A 16,388-nucleotide genomic window follows, 5' to 3' on the forward strand; every position below is an offset into this window, starting at 1 on the left:
CTTTGGACTCCCTTGCAGTGCTCTCACGCACGCACACAACCTACTGCTTCCACCTTCAGGAGCGGGTATTTTAGCTGAAGCACGGATTCTCTGCCACTTTTTCTTTCCAGTTAGTTGGTTGTCTTTAAGCCTGCACACACACTCGGGGCAACGGTACTAGCCCCATAACCATCATGTGAATTGAGAGCTGCCTTCTGTACCGGCCTGTCTCTTCCCCGATTCATGAAATGGAACCCGTCCCCAGGCTCTCTTCCACAATACACCCTAACCTGCTTCCTCCTTCAGAGAGGTCGAAGGTAGCTAAAGCACGGTTTCTCTACACTGTTGTTTCTTCGAGTTAAAACGCTTGCTATTAGACTTCATGCAAAAGTAGGGCTGGAGTGCCAGCTTGACGAAACACATGGAGAGTAGTGTCCTGCCTTTTGCTGGGACCTGAGTCTCACTCGCAAAGAGCGTTGGACTCCCTTGCAGTGCTCTCACGCACGCACACAACATACTGCTTCCACCTTCAGGAGCGAGCATTTTAGCTGAAGCACGGATTCTCTGCCATTTTTCTTTCCAGTTAGGTGGTTGTCTTTTAGCCTGCACACACTCATGGGACAACGGTTCGAGCCCCATAACCATCATGTGAGTTGAGAGCTACCTTCTGTACCGGCCTCTCTCTCCCCCGATTTCATGAAATGGAAACCGTCCCCAGGCTCTCTTCCACAATACACCCTACCCTGCTTCCTCCTTCAGAGAGGTCGAAGGTAGCTAAAGCACGGTTTCTCTACACTGTTGTTTCTTCGAGTTAAAACGCTAGCTATTAAACTTCATGCAAAAGTGGGGCTGCAGTGCTAGCTTGATGAAACACATGGAGATTCATGTCCTGCCTTTTGCTAGGGCCTGAGTCTCACTCGCAAAAAGCTTTGGACTCCCTTGCAGTGCTCTCACGCACGCACACAACATACTGCTTCCACCTTCTGGAGAGGGATTTACCTGAAGATGGGATTCTCTGCCACTTTTTTCTTTCCAGTTAGGTGGTTGTCTTTAAGGCTACACACACACTCGGGGCAACGGTACTAGCCCCATAACCATCAAGTGAGTTGAGCGCTGCTTTCTGTACAGGCCTGTCTCTCCCCCGATTTCATGGAATGGAAACCGCCCCAGGCTCTTTTCCACAATACACCCTAACCTGCTTCCTCCTTCAGAGAGGTCAAAGGTAGCTAAAGCACGGTTTCTCTACACTGTTGTTTCTTCGAGTTAAAACGCTAGCTTTCAGACTTCATGCAAAAGTAGGGCTGCAGTGCCAGCTTGATGAAACACATGGAGAGCCGTGTCCTGCCTTTTGCTGGGACCTGAGTCTCACTCAGAAAAAGCGTTGGACTCCCTTGCAGTGCTCTCACACACGCACACAACATACTGCTTCCACCTTCAGGAGCGGGCATTTTAGCTGAAGCACGGATTCTCTGCCATTTTTCTTTCCAGTTAGGTGGTTGTCTTTTAGCCTGCACACACTCATGGGACAACGGTTCGAGCCCCATAACCATCATGTGAGTTAAGAGCTACCTTATGTACCGGCCTCTCTCTCCCCCGATTTCATGAAATGGAAACCGTCCGCAGGCTCTCTTCCACAATACACCCTAACCTGCTTCCTCCTTCAGAGAGGTCGAAGGTAGCTAAAGCACGGTTTCTCTACTGTTGTTTCTTCGAGTTAAAACGCTAGCTTTTAGACTTCATGCAAACGTAGGGCTGCAGTACCAGCTTGATGAAACACATGGAGAGTCGTGTCCTGCCTTTTGCTGGGGCCTGACTCTCACTCGCAAAAAGCTTTAGACTCCCTTGCAGTGCTCTCACGCACGCACACAACATACTGCTTCCACCTTCAGGAGCGGGTATTTTAGCTGAAGCACGGATTCTCTGCCACTTTTTTTTTCCAGTTAGGTGGTTGTCTTTAAGCCTGCACACACACTCGGGGCAACGGTACTAGCCCCATAACCATCATGTGAATTGAGAGCTGCCTTCTGTACCGGCCTGTCTCTTCCCCGATTCATGAAATGGAAACCGTCCCCAGGCTCTCTTCCACAATACACCCTAACCTGCTTCCTCCTTCAGAGAGGTCGAAGGTAGCTAAAGCACGGTTTCTCTACACTGTTGTTTCTTCGAGTTAAAACGCTAGCTATTAGACTTCATGCACAAGTGGGGCTTTAGTGCTAGCTTGATGAAACACATGGAGATTCATGTCCTGCCTTTTGTAGGGCCTGAGTCTCACTCGCAAAAAGCTTTGGACTCCCTTGCAATGCTCTCACGCACGCACACAACATACTGCTTCCACCTTCAGGAGCGGGTATTTTAGCTGAAGCACGGATTCTCTGCCAAGTTTTTCTTTCCAGTTAGGTGGTTGTCTTTTAGCCTGCACACACACACGGGACAACGGTTCGAGCCCCATAACCATCATGTGAGTTGAGAGCTACCTTCTGTACCGGCCTCTCTCTCCCCCGATTTCATGAAATGGAAACCGTCCCCAGGCTCTCTTCCACAATACACCCTACCCTGCTTCCTCCTTCAGAGAGGTCGAAGGTAGCTAAAGCACGGTTTCTCTACAGTGTTGTTTCTTCGAGTTAAAACGCTAGATATTAGACTTCATGCAAAAGTGGGGCTTCAGTGCTAGCTTGATGGAACACATGGGGAGTCGTGCCCTCATTTTGCTGGGGCCTGAGTCTCACTCGCAAAAAGCTTTGGTCTCCCTTGCAGTGCTCTCACGTATGCATACAAGAAACTGCTTCCACCTCCAGGAACGGGTATTTTAGCTGAAGCACGGATTCTCTGCCACTTTTTTCTTTCCAGGTAGGTGGTTGTCTTTAAGCCTGCACTCACACAGGGGACAACGGTACTAGCCCCATAACCATCAAGTGAGTTGAGCGCTGCTTTCTGTACAGGCCTGTCTCTCCCCCGATTTCATGGAATGGAAACCGCCCCAGGCTCTTTTCCACAATACACCCTAACCTGCTTCCTCCTTCAGAGAGGTCGAAGGTAGCTAAAGCATGGTTTCTCTACACTGTTGTTTCTTCGAGTTAAAACGCTAGCTTTTAGACTTCATGCAAACGTAGGGCTGCAGTGCCAGCTTGATGAAACACATGGAGAGTCGTGTCCTGCTTTGGCTGGGGCCTGAGTCTCACTCGCAAAAAGCTTTGGACTCCCTTGCAGTGCTCTCACGCACGCACACAACATACTGCTTCCACCTTCAGGAGCGGGTATTTTAGCTGAAGCAGGGATTCTCTGCCACTTTTTTCTTTCCAGTTAGGTGGTTGTCTTTAAGGCTGCACACACACTCGGGGCAACAGTACTAGCCCCATAACTATCAAGTGCGTTGAGAGCTACCTTCTCTACCGGCCTCTCTCTCCCCCGATTTCATGAAATGGAAACCGTCCCCAGGCTCTCTTCCACAATACACCCTAACCTGCTTCCTCCTTCAGAGAGGTCGAAGGTAGCTAAAGCACGGTTTCTCTACAGTGTTGTTTCTTCGAGTTAAAACGCTAGATATTAGACTTCATGCAAAAGTGGGGCTTCAGTGCTAGCTTGATGGAACACATGGGGAGTCGTGCCCTCATTTTGCTGGGGCCTGAGTCCCACTAGCAAAAATCTTTGGACTCCCTTGCAGTGCTCTTACGTATGCATACAAGAAACTGCTTCCACCTCCTGGAACGGGTATTTTAGCTGAAGCACGGATTCTCTGCCACTTTTTTCTTCCAGGTAGGTGGTTGTCTTTAAGCCTGCACTCACACAGGGGACAACGGTACTACCCCATAACCATGATGTGAGTTGACAGCTGCCTTCTGTACCGGCCTGTCTCTCCCCCGATTTCATGAAATGGAAACCGTCCCCAGGCTCTCTTCCACAATACACCCTACCCTGCTTCCTCCTTCAGAATGGTCGAGGGTAGCTAAAGCACGGTTTCCCTACACTGTTGTTTCTTCAACTTAAAACGCTAGGTTTTGGACTTCATGCAAAAGTAGGGCTGCATTGCTGGCTTGATGAAACACATGGAGAGTCGTGTCCTGCCTTTTGCTGGGGCCTGAGTCTCAATCGCAAAAAGCTTTGGACTCCCTTGCAGTGCTCTCACGCACGCACACAACATACTGCTTCCACCTTCAGGAGCGGGTATTTTAGCTGAAGCACGGATTCTCCGCCACTTTTTCTTTCAAGTTAGGTGGTTGTCTTTAAGCCTGCACACACACTCGGGGCAACGGTACTAGCCCCATAACCATCATGTGAATTGAGAGCTGCCTTCTGTACCGGCCTGTCTCTTCCCCGATTCATGAAATGGAAACCGTCCCCAGGCTCTCTTCCACAATACACCCTAACCTGCTTCCTCCTTCAGAGAGGTCGAAGGTAGCTAAAGCACGGTTTCTCTACACTGTTGATTCTTCGAGTTAACACGCTAGCTATTAGACTTCATGCAAAAGTGGGGCTTTAGTGCTAGCTTGATGGAACACATGGGGAGTCGTGTCCTGCCTTTTGCTGGGGCCTGAGTCTCACTCGCAAAAAGCTTTGGACTCCCTTGCAGTGCTCTCACGCACGCACACAACATACTGCTTCCACCTTCTGGAGCGGGTATTTTAGCTGAAGAAGGGATTCTCTGCCACTTTTTTCTTTCCAGTTAGGTGGTTGTCTTTAAGGCTGCACACACACTCGGGGCAACAGTACTAGCCCCATAACTATCAAGTAAGTTGAGCGCAGCTTTCTGTACAGGCCTGTCTCTCCCCCGATTTCAGGGAATGGAAACCGCCCCAGGCTCTTTTCCACAATACACCCTAACCTGCTTCCTCCTTCAGAGAGGTCGAAGGTAGCTAAAGCACGGTTTCTCTACACTGTTGTTTCTTCGAGTTAAAACGCTAGCTATTAGACTTCATGCAAAAGTAGGGCTGGAGTGCCAGCTTGACGAAACACATGGAGAGTCGTGTCCTGCCTTTTGCTGGGACCTGAGTCTCACTCGCAAAGAGCGTTGGACTCCCTTGCAGTGCTCTCACGCACGCACACAACATACTGCTTCCACCTTCAGGAGCGGGCATTTTAGCTGAAGCACGGATTCTCTGCCATTTTTCTTTCCAGTTAGGTGGTTGTCTTTTAGCCTGCACACACTCATGGGACAACGGTTCGAGCCCCATAACCATCATGTGAGTTGAGAGCTACCTTCTGTACCGGCCTCTCTCTCCCCCGATTTCATGAAATGGAAACCGTCCCCAGGCTCTCTTCCACAATACACCCTAACCTGCTTCCTCCTTCAGAGAGGTCGAAGGTAGCTAAAGCACGGTTTCTCTACACTGTTGTTTCTTCGAGTTAAAACGCTAGCTATTAAACTTCATGCAAAAGTGGGGCTGCAGTGCTAGTTTGATGAAACACATGGAGATTCATGTCCTGCCTTTTCTAGGGCCTGAGTCTCACTCGCAAAAAGCTTTGGAATCCCTTGCAGTGCTCTCACGCACGCACACAAAATACTGCTTACACTTTCTGGAGCAGGTATTTACCTGAAGATGGGATTCTCTGCCACTTTTTTCTTTCCAGTTAGGTGGTTGTCTTTAAGGCTACACACACACTCGGGGCAACGGTACTAGCCCCATAACCATCAAGTGAGTTGAGCGCTGCTTTCTGTACAGGCCTGTCTCTCCCCCGATTTCATGGAATGGAAACCGCCCCAGGCTCTTTTCCACAATACACCCTAACCTGCTTCCTCCTTCAGAGAGGTCGAAGGTAGGTAAAGCACGGTTTCTCTACACTGTTGTTTCTTCGAGTTAAAACGCTAGCTTTCAGACTTCATGCAAAAGTAGGGCTGCAGTGCCAGCTTGATGAAACACATGGAGAGTCGTGTCCTGCCTTTTGCTGGGGCCTGAGTCTCACTCGCAAAAAGCGTTGGACTCCCTTGCAGTGCTCTCACGCACGCACACAACATACTGCTTCCACCTTCAGGAGCGGGCATTTTAGCTGAAGCACGGATTCTCTGCCATTTTTCTTTCCAGTTCGGTGGTTGTCTTTTAGCCTGCACACACTCATGGGACAACTGTTCAAGCCCCATAACCATCATGTGAGTTGAGAGCTTCCTTCTGTACCGGCCTCTCTCTCCCCCGATTTCATGAAATGGAAACCGTCCCCAGGCTCTCTTCTACAATACACCCTAACCTGCTTCCTCCTTCAGAGAGGTCGAAGGTAGCTAAAGCACGGTTTCTCTACACAGTTGTTTCTTCGAGTTAAAACGCTAGCTTTTAGACTTCATGCAAACGTAGGGCTGCAGTGCCAGCTTGATGAAACACATGGAGAGTCGTGTCCTGCCTTTTGCTGCGGCCTGGGTCTCACTCGCAAAAAGCTTTGGACTCCCTTGCAGTGCTCTCACGCACGCACACAATATACTGCTTCCACCCTCAGGAGCGGGTATTTTACCTGAAGCACGGATTCTCTGCTACTTTTTTTTTCCAGTTAGTTGGTTGTCTTTAAGCCTGCACACACAGTCGTGGCAACGGTACTAGCCCCATAACCATCATGTGAATTGAGAGCTGCCTTCTGTACCGGCCTGTCTCTTCCCCGATTCATGAAATGGAAACCGTCCCCAGGCTCTCTTCCACAATACACCCTAACCTGCTTCCTCCTTCAGAGAGGTCGAAGGTAGCTAAAGCACGGATTCTCTACAGTGTTGTTTCTTCGAGTTAAAACGCTAGATATTAGGCTTCATGCAAAAGTGGGGCTTCAGTGCTAGCTTGATGGAACACATGGGGAGTCGTGCTCTCATTTTGCTGGGGCTTGAGTCCCACTAGCAAAAAGCTTTGGACTCCCTTGCAGTGCTCTCACGTATGCATACAAGAAACTGCTTCCACCTCCAGGAACGGGTATTTTAGCTGAAGCACGGATTCTCTGCCAATTTTTTTCTTTCCAGGTAGGTGGTTGTCTTTAAGCCTGCACTCACACAGGGGACAACGGTAGTAGGCCCATAACCATCAAGTGAGTTGAGCGCTGCTTTCTGTACAGGCCTGTCTCTCCCCCGATTTCATGGAATGGAAACCGCCCCAGGCTCTTTTCCTCAATACACCCTAACCTGCTTCCTCCTTCAGAGAGGTCGAAGGTAGCTAAAGCACGGTTTCTCTACACTGTTGTTTCTTCGAGTTAAAACGCTAGCCTTTAGACTTCATGCAAACGTAGGGCTGCAGTGCCAGCTTGATGAAACACATGGAGAGTCGTGTCCTGCCTTTTGCTGGGGCCTGAGTCTCACTCGCAAAAAGCTTTGGACTCCCTTGCAGTGCTCTCACGCACGCACACAACATACTGCTTCCACCTTCAGGAGCGGGTATTTTAGCTGAAGCACGGATTCTCTGCCACTTTTTCTTTCAAGTTAGGTGGTTGTCTTTAAGCCTGCACACACACTCGGGGCAACGGTACTAGCCCCATAACCATCATGTGAATTGAGAGCTGCCTTCTGTACCGGCCTGTCTCTTCCCCGATTCATGAAATGGAAACCGTCCCCTGGCTCTCTTCCACAATACACCCTAACCTGCTTCCTCCTTCAGAGAGGTCGAAGGTAGCTAAAGCACGGTTTCTCTACAGTGTTGTTTCTTCGAGTTAAAACGCTAGCAATTAGACTTCATGCAAAAGTGGGGCTTTAGTGCTAGCTTGATGGAACACATGGGGAGTCGTGTCCTGCCTTTTGCTGGGGCCTGAGTCTCACTCGCAAAAAGCTTTGGACTCCCTTGCAGTGCTCTCACGCACGCACACAACATACTGCTTCCACCTTGTGGAGCGGGTATTTTAGCTGAAGCAGGGATTCTCTGCCACTTTTTTCTTTCCAGTTAGGTGGTTGTCTTTAAGGCTGCACACACACTCGGGGCAACAGTACTAGCCCCATAACTATCAAGTGATTTGAGCGCTGCTTTCTGTACAGCCCTGTCTCTCCCCCGATTTCATGGAATGGAAACCGCCCCAGGCTCTTTTCCACAATACACCCTAACCTACTTCCTCCTTCAGAGAGGTCGAAGGTAGCTAAAGCACGGTTTCTCTACACTGTTGTTTCTTCGAGTTAAAACGCTAGCTTTCAGACTTCATGCAAAAGTAGGGCTGGAGTGCCAGCTTGATGAAACACATGGAGAGTCGTGTCCTGCCTTTTGCTGGGACCTGAGTCTCACTCGCAAAAAGAGTTGGACTCCCTTGCAGTGCTCTCACGCACGCACACAACATACTGCTTCGACCTTCAGGAGCGGGTATTTTAGCTGAAGCACGGATTCTCTGCCATTTTTCTTTCCAGTTAGGTGGTTGTCTTTTAGCCTGCACACACTCATGGGACAACGGTTCGAGCCCCATAACCATCATGTGAGTTGAGAGCTACCTTCTGTACCGGCCTCTCTCTCCCCCGATTTCATGAAATGGAAACCGTCCCCAGGCTCTCTTCCACAATACACCCTACCCTGCTTCCTCCTTCAGAGAGGTCGAAGGTAGCTAAAGCACGGTTTCTCTACACTGTTGTTTCTTCGAGTTAAAACGCTAGCTATTAGACTTCATGCAAAAGTGGGGCTCAGTGCTAGCTTGATGAAACACATGGAGATTCATGTCCTGCCTTTTTCTAGGGCCTGAGTCTCACTCGCAAAAAGCTTTGGACTCCCTTGCAGTGCTCTCACGCACGCACACAACATACTGCTTCCACCTTCAAGAGCGGGTATTTTAGCTGAAGCACGGATTCTCTGCCAAGTTTTTCTTTCCAGTTAGGTGGTTGTCTTTTAGCCTGCACACACACACGGGACAACGGTTCGAGCCCCATAACCGTCATGTGAGTTGAGAGCTGCCTTCTGTACCGGCCTCTCTCTCCCCCGATTTCATGAAATGGAAACCGTCCCCAGGCTCTCTTCCACAATACACCCTACCCTGCTTCCTCCTTCAGAGAGGTCGAAGGTAGCTAAAGCACGGTTTCTCTACAGTGTTGTTTCTTCGAGTTAAAACGCTAGATATTAGACTTCATGCAAAAGTGGGGCTTCAGTGCTAGCTTGATGGAACACATGGGTAGTCGTGCCCTCATTTTGCTGGGGCCTGATTCTCACTCGCAAAAAGCTTTGGACTCCCTTGCCCTGCTCTCACGTATGCATACAAGAAACTGCTTCCACCTCCAGGAACGGGTATTTTAGCTGAAGCACGGATTCTCTGCCACTTTTTTCTTTCCAGTTAGGTGGTTGTCTTTAAGGCTACACACACACTCGGGGCAACGGTACTAGCCCCATAACCATCAAGTGAGTTGAGCGCTGCTTTCTGTACCGGCCTCTCTCTCCCCCGCTTTCATGGAATGGAAACCGCCCCAGGCTCTATTCCACAATACACCCTAACCTGCTTCCTCCTTCAGAGAGGTCGAAGGTAGCTAAAGCACGGTTTCTCTACACTGTTGTTTCTTCGAGTTAAAACGCTAGCTTTCAGACTTAATGCAAAAGTAGCGCTGCAGTGCCAGCTTGATGAAACACATGGAGAGTCGTGTCCTGCCTTTTGCTGGGACCTGAGTCTCACTCGCAAAAAGCGTTGGACTCCCTTGCAGTGCTCTCACGCACGCACACAACATACTGCTTCCACCTTCAGGAGCGGGTATTTTAGCTGAAGCACGGATTCTCTGCCAAGTTTTTCTTTCCAGTTAGGTGGTTGTCTTTTAGCCTGCACACACACACGGGACAACGGTTCGAACCCCATAACCATCATGTGATTTGAGAGCTACCTTCTGTACCGGCCTCTCTATCCCCCGATTTCATGGAATGGAAACCGCCCCAGGCTCTTTTCCACAATACACCCTAACCTGCTTCCTCCTTCAGAGAGGTCGAAGGTAGCTAAAGCACGGTTTCTCTACACTGTTGTTTCTTCGAGTTAAAACGCTAGCTTTTAGACTTCATGCAAAAGTAGGGCTGCAGTGCCAGCTTGATGAAACACATGGAGAGTCGTGTCCTGCCTTTTGCTGGGGCCTGAGGCTCACTCGCAAAAAGCTTTGGACTCCCTTGCACTGCTCTCACGTATGCATACAAGAAACTGCTTCCACCTCCAGGAACGGGTATTTTAGCTGAAGCACGGATTCTCTGCCACTTTTTTCTTTCCAGGTAGGTGGTTGTCTTTAAGCCTGCACTCACACAGGGGACAACGGTACTACCCCATAACCATGATGTGAGTTGAGAGCTGTCTTCTGTACCGGCCTGTCTCTCCCCCGATTTCATGAAATGGAAACCGTCCCCAGGCTCTCTTTCACAATACACCCTACCCTGCTTCCTCCTTCAGATAGGTCGAAGGTAGCTAAAGCACGGTTACCCTACACTGTTGTTTCTTCAACTTAAAACGCTAGATTTGGGACTTCATGCAGAAGTAGGGCTGCAGTGCCAGCTTGATGAAGCACATGGAGAGTCGTGTCCTGCCTTTTGCTGGGGCCTGAGTCTCACTCGCAAAAAGCTTTGGAATCCCTTGCAGTGCTCTCACGCACGCACACAACATACTGCTTCCACCTTCAGGAGCGGGTATTTTAGCTGAAGCACGGATTCTCTGCCAAGTTTTTCTTTCCAGTTAGGTGGTTGTCTTTTAGCCTGCACACACACACGGGACAACGGTTCGAGCCCCATAACCATCATGTGAGTTGAGAGCTACCTTCTGTACCGGCCTCTCTCTCCCCCAATTTCATGAAATGGAAACCGTCCCCAGGCTCTCTTCCACAATACACCCTAACCTGCTTCCTCCTTCAGAGAGGTCGAAGGTAGCTAAAGCACGGTTTCTCTACAGTGTGGTTTCTTCCAGTTAAAACGCTAGATATTAGACTTCATGCAAAAGTGGGGCTTCAGTGCTAGCTTGATGGAACACATGGGGAGTCGTGCCCTCATTTTGCTGGGGCCTGAGTCTCACTCGCAAAAAGCTTTGGACTCCCTTGCAGTGCTCTCACGTATGCATACAAGAAACTGCTTCCACCTCCAGGAACGGGTATTTTAGCTGAACCACGGATTCTCTGCCACATTTTTCTTTCCAGGTAGGTGGTTGTCTTTAAGCCTGCACTCACCCAGGGGAAAACGGTACTAGCCCCATAACCATCAAGTGAGTTGAGCGCTGCTTTCTGTACAGGCCTGTCTCTCCCCCGATTTCATGGAATGGAAACCGCCCCAGGCTCTTTTCCACAATACACCCTAACCTGCTTCCTCCTTCAGAGAGGTCGAAGGTAGCTAAAGCACGGTTTCTCTACACTGTTGTTTCTTCGAGTTAAAACGCTAGCTTTTAGACTTCATGCAAACGTAGGGCTGCAGTGCCAGCTTGATGAAACACATGGAGAGTGGTGTCCTGCGCTTTGCTGGGGCCAGAGTCTCCCTCGCAAAAAGCTTTGGACTCCCTTGCAGTGCTCTCACGCACGCACACAACATACTGCTTCCACCTTCAGGAGCGGGTATTTTAGCTGAAGCACGGATTCTCTGCCACTTTTTCTTTCAAGTTAGGTGGTTGTCTTTAAGCCTGCACACACACTCGGGGCAACGGTACTAGCCCCATAACCATCATGAGAATTGAGAGCTGCCTTCTGTACCGGCCTGTCTCTTCCCCGATTCATGAAATGGAAACCGTCCCCAGCTCTATTCCACAATACACCCTAACCTACTTCCTCCTTCAGAGAGGTCGAAGGTAGCTAAAGCACGGTTTCTCTACAGTGTTGTTTCTTCGAGTTAAAACGCTAGATATTAGACTTCATGCAAAAGTGGGGCTTCAGTGCTAGCTTGATGGAACACATGGGGAGTCATGCCCTCATTTTGCTGGGGCCTGAGTCTCACTCGCAAAAAGCTTTGGACTCCCTTGCAGTGCTCTCACGTATGCATACAAGAAACTGCTTCCACCTCCAGGAACGGGTATTTTAGCTGAAGCACGGATTCTCTGCCACTTTTTTCTTTCCAAGTAGGTGGTTGTCTTTAAGGCTGCACTCACACAGGGGACAACGGTACTAGCCCCATAACCATCAAGTGAGTTGAGCGCTGCTTTCTGTACAGGCCTGTCTCTCCCCCGATTTCATGGAATGGAAACCTCCCCAGGCTCTTTTCCACAATACACCCTAACCTGCTTCCTCCTTCAGAGAGGTCGAAGGTAGCTAAAGCATGGTTTCTCTACACTGTTGTTTCTTCGAGTTAAAACGCTAGCTTTTAGACTTCATGCAAACGTAGGGCTGCAGTGCCAGCTTGATGAAACACATGGAGGGTCGTGTCCTGCCTTTAACTGGGGCCTGAGTCTCACTCGCAAAAAGCTTTGGACTCCCTTGCAGTGCTCTCACGCACGCACACAACATACTGCTTCCACCTTCTGGAGCGGGTATTTTAGCTGAAGCAGGGATTCTCTGCCACTTTTTTCTTTCCAGTTAGGTGGTTGTCTTTAAGGCTGCACACACACTCGGGGCAACAGTACTAGCCCCATAACTATCAAGTGAGTTGAGAGCTACCTTCTCTACCGGCCTCTCTCTCCCCCGATTTCATGAAATGGAAACCGTCCCCAGGCTCTCTTCCACAATACACCCTAACCTGCTTCCTCCTTCAGAGAGGTCGAAGGTAGCTAAAGCACGGTTTCTCTACAGTGTTGTTTCTTCGAGTTAAAACGCTAGATATTAGACTTCATGCAAAAGTGGGGCTTTAGTGCTAGCTTGATGGAACACATGGGGAGTCGTGCCCTCATTTTGCTGGGGCCTGAGTCCCACTAGCAAAAAGCTTTGGACTCCCTTGCAGTGCTCTCACGCACGCACACAACATACTGCTTCCACCTTCAGGAGCGGGTATTTTAGCTGAAGCACGGATTCTCTGCCACTTTTTCTTTCAATTTAGGTGGTTGTCTTTAAGCCTGCACACACACTCGGGGCAACGGTACTAGCCCCATAACCATCATGAGAATTGAGAGCTGCCTTCTGTACCGGCCTGTCTCTTCCCCGATTCATGAAATGGAAACCGTCCCCAGGCTCTCTTCCACAATACACCCTAACCTACTTCCTCCTTCAGAGAGGTCGAAGGTAGCTAAAGCACGGTTTCTCTACACTGTTGTTTCTTCGAGTTAAAACGCTAGCTTTTAGACTTCATGCAAACGTAGGGCTGCAGTGCCAGCTTGATGAAACACATGGAGAGTCGTGTCCTGCCTTTTGCTGGGGCCTGAGTCTCACTCGCAAAAAGCTTTGGACTCCCTTGCAGTGCTCTCACGCACGCACACAACATACTGCTTCCACCTTCTGGAGCGGGTATTTTAGCTGAAGCAGGGATTCTCTGCCTCTTTTTTCTTTCCAGTTAGGTGGTTGTCTTTAAGGCTGCACACACACTCGGGGCAACAGTACTAGCCCCATAACTATCAAGTGAGTTGAGAGCTACCTTCTCTACCGGCCTCTCTCTCCCCCGATTTCATGAAATGGAAACCGTCCCCAGGCTCTCTTCCACAATACACCCTAACCTGCTTCCTCCTTCAGAGCGGTCGAAGGTAGCTAAAGCACGGTTTCTCTACAGTGTTGTTTCTTCGAGTTAAAACGCTAGATATTAGACTTCATGCAAAAGTGGGGCTTTAGTGCTAGCTTGATGGAACACATGGGGAGTCGTGCCCTCATTTTGCTGGGGCCTGAGTCCCACTAGCAAAAAGCTTTGGACTCCCTTGCAGTGCTCTAACGTATGTATACAAGAAACTGCTTCCACCTCCAGGAACGTGTATTTTAGCTGAAGCACGGATTCTCTGCCACTTTTTTCTTCCAGGTAGGTGGTTGTCTTTAAGCCTGCACTCACACAGGGGACAACGGTACTACCCCATAACCATGATGTGAGTTGACAGCTGCCTTCTGTACCGGCCTGTCTCTTCCCCGATTCATGAAATGGAAACCGTCCCCAGGCTCTCTTCCACAATACACCCTAACCTGCTTCCTCCTTCAGAGAGGTCGAAGGTAGCTAAAGCACGGTTTCTCTACACTGTTGTTTCTTCGAGTTAAAACGCTAGCTTTTAGACTTCATGCAAAAGTGGGGCTGCAGTGCTAGCTTGATGAAACACATGGAGATTCATGTCCTGCCTTTGCTAGGGCCTGAGTCACACTCGCAAAAAGCTTTGGACTCCCTTGCAGTGCTCTCACGCACGCACACAACATACTGCTTCCACCTTCAGGAGCGGGTATTTTAGCAGAAGCACGGATTCTCTGCCAAGTTTTTCTTTCCAGTTAGGTGGTTGTCTTTTAGCCTGCACACACACACGGGACAACGGTTCAAGCTCCATAACCATCATGTGATTTGAGAGCTACCTTCTGTACCGGCCTCTCTATCCCCCGATTTCATGAGATGGAAACCGTCCCCAGGCTCTCTTCCAAAATACACCCTAACCTGCTTCCTCCTTCAGAGAGGTCGAAGGTAGCTAAAGCACGGTTTCTCTACAGTGTTGTTTCTACGAGTTAAAACTCTAGGTATTAGACTTCATGCAAAAGTGGTGCTCTAGTGCTAGCTTGAGGGAACACATGGGGAGTCGTGTCCTGCCTTTTGCTGGGGCCTGATTCTCACTCGCAAAAAGCTTTGGACTCCCTTGCAGTGCTCTCACGCACGCACACAACATACTGCTTCCACCTTCTGGAGCAGGTATTTACCTGAAGCAGGGATTCTCTGCCACTTTTTTCTTTCCAGTTAGGTGGTTGTCTTTAAGGCTGCACACACACTCGGGGCAACAGTACTAGCCCCATAACTATCAAGTGAGTTGAGAGCTACCTTCTCTACCGGCCTCTCTCTCCCCCGATTTCATGAAATGGAAACCGTCCCCAGGCTCTCTTCCACAATACACCCTAACCTGCTTCCTCCTTCAGAGAGGTCGAAGGTAGCTAAAGCACGGTTTCTCTACAGTGTTGTTTCTTCGAGTTAAAACGCTAGATATTAGACTTCATGCAAAAGTGGGGCTTCAGTGCTAGCTTGATGGAACACATGGGGAGTCGTGCCCTCATTTTGCTGGGGCCTGAGTCCCACTAGCAAAACGCTTTGGACTCCCTTGCAGTGCTCTTACGTATGCATACAAGAAACTGCTTCCACCTCCAGGAACGGGTATTTTAGCTGAAGCACGGATTCTCTGCCACTTTTTTCTTCCAGGTAGGTGGTTGTCTTTAAGCCTGCACTCACACAGGGGACAACGGTACTAGCCCCATAACCATCAAGTGAGTTGAGCGCTGCTTCCTGTACAGGCCTGTCTCTCCCCCGATTTCATGAAATGGAAACCGTCCCCAGGCTCTCTTCCACAATACACCCTACCCTGCTTCCTCCTTCAGAATGGTCGAAGGTAGCTAAAGCACGGTTTCCCTACACTGTTGTTTCTTCAACTTAAAACGCTAGGTTTTGGACTTCATGCAAAAGTAGGGCTGCATTGCTGGCTTGATGAAACACATGGAGATTCGTGTCCTGCCTTTTGCTGGGGCCTGAGTCTCACTCGCAAAAAGCTTTGGACTCCCTTGCAGTGCTCTCACGCACGCACACAACATACTGCTTCCACCTTCAGGAGCGGGTATTTTAGCTGAAGCACGGATTCTCTGCCACTTTTTCTTTCAAGTTAGGTGGTTGTCTTTAAGCCTGCACACACACTCGGGGCAACGGTACTAGCCCCATAACCATCATGTGAATTGAGAGCTGCCTTCTGTACCGGCCTGTCTCTTCCCCGATTCATGAAATGGAAACCGTCCGCAGGCTCTCTTCCACAATACACCCTAACCTGCTTCCTCCTTCAGAGAGGTCGAAGGTACCTAAAGCACGGTTTCTATACACTGTTGTTTCTTCGAGTTAAAACGCTAGCTATTAGACTTCATGCAAAAGTAGGGCTGGAGTGCCAGCTTGACGAAACACATGGAGAGTCGTGTCCTGCCTTTTGCTGAGACCTGAGTCTCACTCGCAAAGAGCGTTGGACTCCTTTGCAGTGCTCTCACGCACGCACACAACATACTGCTTCCACCTTCAGGAGCGGGCATTTTAGCTGAAGCACGGATTCTCTGCCATTTTTCTTTCCAGTTAGGTGGTTGTCTTTTAGCCTGCACACACTCATGGGACAACGGTTCGAGCCCCATAACCATCATGTGAGTTGAGAGCTACCTTCTGTACCGGCCTCTCTCTCCCCCGATTTCATGAAATGGAAACCGTCCCCAGGCTCTCTTCCACAATATACCCTACCCTGCTTCCTCCTTCAGAGAGGTCGAAGGTAACTAAAGCACGGTTTCTCTACACTGTTGTTTCTTCGAGTTAAAACGCTAGCTATTAAACTTCATGCAAAAGTGGGGCTGCAGTGCTAGCTTGATGAAACACATGGAGATTCATGTCCTGCCTTTTCTAGGGCCTGAGTCTCACTCTCAAAAAGCTTTGGAATCCCTTGCAGTGCTCTCACGCACGCACACAAAATACTGCTTCCACCTTCTGGAGCAGGTATTTACC

This window comes from Halichoerus grypus, chromosome 15 (assembly GCF_964656455.1).
Source record: "Halichoerus grypus chromosome 15, mHalGry1.hap1.1, whole genome shotgun sequence".
Taxonomy (NCBI): domain Eukaryota; kingdom Metazoa; phylum Chordata; class Mammalia; order Carnivora; family Phocidae; genus Halichoerus; species Halichoerus grypus.